Source organism: Helianthus annuus, chromosome 16, assembly GCF_002127325.2.
Source record: "Helianthus annuus cultivar XRQ/B chromosome 16, HanXRQr2.0-SUNRISE, whole genome shotgun sequence".
NCBI lineage: Eukaryota > Viridiplantae > Streptophyta > Magnoliopsida > Asterales > Asteraceae > Helianthus > Helianthus annuus.
Genome location: NC_035448.2, coordinates 142866264 through 142870988, shown reverse-complemented (window position 1 = coordinate 142870988; position 4725 = coordinate 142866264).

The following is a 4725-nucleotide window of genomic DNA, read 5'->3' as shown; positions in this document are numbered from 1 at the left end:
CGATTGCATCATGTTACATTTTCAAAAATAAACAACTTTAATTTTTAAAACTACAATTAATAAATTAATAAATACATCTAGTTATCTCCAACAAGAAGCCTTTATGTTGTTTTTCCGTATGTCACAACAACACCATAAACTTTGGTGTTCATCTTTGTTAACTGTTATGCGTATCAAAGCAGCACCTACATGTAGTTGCGCTTTTGTTTAGTTAACATCAAAACAAAGCAAACTTTGTTCTTTCTTTTAAATTGCAATGACACCAAGTTTTTTATGTTCTTGCAATAAACCTAAATAAGAACAAAAGAACATGTGTTTTCCTTTGTTTTCTTTCCAACAACAAAACACGCCAAAACACAAAATTGTTTTCCTTCTTGTATTCTCGACAGGTATAAAGTAAATGCAATTTCTAGAAGTTAAAGAAATGATAAAACCTGGAAATTGGCCGGATATGTTGTAGTTGAGAATCACAAATTCTTTCATTTGGAATTTGGGTAGTAGCATCCAAAAGAATTATTTTCCTTTCTGTCATGACAGCCAAACACCAGAATGGTGTTCTCCTTTTGATTTGTGTCACCAGCAAAGCCTCCCTTGATCTTCTAATTTAATCGTTATCGCACATCCATTCTTCGGTAACAAAAGGTCAACTAGCGAGGGCCAAACACTGATCAGTTTAAACCAATCTAATGTAACTTGGATCAATTTATCAAACCGCTCCAGTTGCCGCTTAAATTGTTGCTTGTCCGGACATCTCCTTTCGATCTTCCATACATGAAATTCGTACAGAACTGAGATTCAGACCAAACCCCAAAACGCAAATATGCGACTCGGATAATTCTGCCTTCTTTCTTGTGAATTGTTGCAATAAAACACCCAAAGAACGACAATTTGCTTCATGCATTTGGTCCCTGTTATGCGTCCTCCGATTTCACAAAATCAAAACGCAGCCATCTCTTGATTTTCCGTAGGAACTCCGAGAAACCCGAAGAACACACAATCGATCCGATAAAAACAACGACCCGAATTTGGAAACGCATTCAGTAACCAAAGCAACCGAACAACACAAATCGAACACCAACAATAATAGTTTGATCTTTGTTGGATTATATATAGAACGTACCCGATACTTGCAGTGAATTGAAATCGCGGATCTGATTGAAGAGATGACGAACACTGAAAATTAACTGGGATTCCTCTTGGAATCGTGATACACTTTCAGATCAAACTATTTGTGGGTACACACAAATATTTAATCGGATAAGACCAAGAGGTTTAACAAGAACGAACTTGATTTTTGTTTGAGAAAACCATACCCACTGATCTTGTTCAGTCAGTATTTGATGTCGACTAAGAAAACCATCCATCGTTGTGTTACTGTACGACCCTTTTTTCTATAATCAGATTCTTGTTTTGAAAACAATTACACCCATAACCTATCGTTCACCATTAATCCCAATTAATTTAAGTATTTAACCATTAAGCCAATTCAATTATGACAAGGCCCATCAAATTATATATTAAATTTGATTAAAACAAAAGCGATACCCGATCTTATTAAATTAAATCGAGCCTGCACTCCCGCATCTCCTAACTTGTTTAATTTTAACAAGATCGACTTAGTCGACAAGCTAATCCAATACCACCAAAACATGTCGATAACACTAAAATTACCAACAAGGTATCTAAGCAATGATACATATTACACGATGTCGACAAAACAGACATAATGAGTTGTAAAAAATACACAATAACGCAAATAAAAAAGACACAATGCTAAATATATAAAATATGCAATGCTTGATCTAGAAACGGTACAAATATACGATAGATCACAAAATATAACACAATGAATCATAAAATATAACACATTGCCCAGAAATTATACACAATATCGAGAAAAACAGACACAATGAGTCGAAAAGAAAAGCACAGTGACGCAAATAAAAAAAAGACAAAATGCTAAATAAAAAAGACAAAATGATCTAAACAAAAATTCTAAAATCTTCAAGTTAAAGATCCAAAAGCGAAAACCTAAAATCTCGTATCGTAAAGTTCGATAAACGGTTCTAATGGCGTTTGAATGAGTTCTATCAGAGTCTATTTAATACCCATCCAACGACTTCCTAATTTTAGAAGACCATGTACTTGAACCTTACCCTCTAAAACGACCACTTACTAATCGACACAAAATAAGAAAGATTACGTGTTTTACAAGAAAACAAAAAACACAAAATAAGAAAGATAACGTGTTTTACAAGAAAACAAAAAATATGTGTTTTCCTTGATTAAATGACTGATTTTATAAAACAGAAAAATAACACCATTGGATCAGGAAGTGTGTTATTTTCTTGTTTGGCAAGTAGGAGTGTTGAAAAATCTAATTGTAGTTTTTTGAACACAAGATTAGGTCGCTTGTTGTTCAAATAACAATTCAATTCTTATTAATCTATTTTTGTGCTTTGACATTTCCCTTTGTATTTGCTTTCTCCAAATTATTTTTCTACGATACTCACTGATGTGTAAATATTGAAATGATTCTTGTATTCATTCCTTGCCAACTAGAGGAAACACAAACAAAATAAGTAGACACCGATAGCAAACAATCACTCCAAAAAGGAGCACTTTCTAAACAATAACCAATCTACCAAACTTAATAACGTCAATCTCGATTCCGTCAATCTCGTTTGCTAATATTCCCCCTCAGCTTGAGCGTTGATAGGCAGTGACGTTCAAGCTGGATCTAAACGTTTCAAACAAGTATCTTGGTAATCCCTTTGTAAAGATGTCAGCGTATTGTTGTGGAGACGGAATGTGAAGCACTCGAATATGGCCAAGTTGTACCTTTTCACGAACGAAATGAATATCCATTTCTACATGCTTTGTACGTTGATGCTGAACATGATTTCCTGATAAGTATACTGCCGAAATATTGTCGCAAAAGACTACTGTGGCCTTGAGAGTTGGGATGCCCAACTCAAGAAGAAGATTTCGAATCCATGTAGCTTCGCCGACTGCATTTGCCACCCCCTTGTACTCAGCTTCCGCACTAGACCGAGATATAGTTGCTTGACGCTTGGAGGACCATGATATAAGATTGTCGCCAAGATAGATGCAATAGCCCGAGGTCGAGCGACGTGTGTCGGGGCATCCTCCCCAATCGGCATACGAGTATGCAACCAAAGAGTTATTTGTGGAGGCCGAAATACGTAAGCCCAGATCGATGGTGCCATGAATGTATCGAAGGACCCGTTTCATGAAGGCAAAGTGGGTGTCACGTGGAGCATGCATGAATAGGCAAATTTGTTGAACCGTATAAGAAAAGTCCGGCCGAGTGATGGTTAGGTATTGAAGAGCACCGGCAAGACTTCGATATAACGTGCCATCTTGTAACAGGTTCCCATCCGAAGCGCTGAGCTTGGAGTTGGTATCCACTGGCGTGTGACAAGGTTTGCAAGCGGTCATGTTGGCACGATGAAGTATGTCTCTAGCATATTGAGTCTGAGCTAGGAAGAGTGAGTGATTATCACGAGTGACGGTAATGCCAAGAAAGTGGTGAAGAGACCCCAAGTCGGACATCGCAAATTCAGCTGATAACCGGCCAATGAATTGTTGCAAAAGAACGGGATGACTTGCTGTTAGCACTATATCGTCCACATACAATAAAAGGTAAGCAAGGTGGTGACCATGTTGATAAATAAACAATGATGTGTCGCATGTGCTATTTCGAAATCCCAATGAAGTGATGAATGTAGAGAACCGAGTGTACCAGGCTCTCGGTGCTTGTTTCAGGCCATATAGCGATTTTTTGAGCCGACAAACATGGTGCGGATAATTTGGGTTGACAAATCCGGCCGGTTGATGCATGTATACCGTTTCCTGCAAATTACCATGAAGGAAAGCATTTTTTACGTCCAATTGATGTATCGGCCATGATCGGGAGACCGTTAAAGATAACACGGTTCGGATTGTAGCGGGATTGACGACCGGGCTGAAGGTGTCGGTGCAATCTAAGCCAATAGTTTGAGATTTTCCATTACAAACAAGCCGCGCTTTCTAGCGCTCCAAGGTGCCATCCGCTTTTAGTTTATGGCGAAAAAGCCACATTGATCTTATAATCGGATTATCAAGGGGTCTAGGTACTAACTCCCATGTATTATTAACCTGCAAAGCATTAAATTCATCATTCATGGCGCGAAGCCAGTTAGGGTCCGATAAGGCTTTGGTAGGGGAGGTAGGGATTGGCGAAATGTTTGAATGGGTAGCAAGATTGTAACGGGGGTTGGGTTTGTGAACACCAGCTTTGGACCGTGTTTGCATATTGTGTGCATTGGTGGGCGGAGGTGTAGGTGATCCAGCTGGAGGTGCTTCGGTTTGGACATTCGGAGGTGCTTTAGTTTGGGCATTCGGAGGTGGAGTGGGAGTGGGTTGATCCGATGTCGTGTCAATTGGTGGGTCTTCTGGTTGGTTGGGTTGGGTTGGGTTGGGGGGAGGTGTGTTGAGAATTGGTTGCGATATCTAGAGGGGAGTGTGGTTGGTTAGGATGAGTGCTAGAAGGCTGATTTGTGTTGTAGGATTTGGGTAGAGGTGTCAACAGAAGGGTAGGATGTGGGGAAAAAAATGAGGTATTAGAGGGGTGGGGTCGTCAAGAAATGTGTAGGATGAGTTGGGTGAAAGGTCAAGAAATGGGTAGGTGTTTTCATCAAATATAACATGACGTGAAAGATG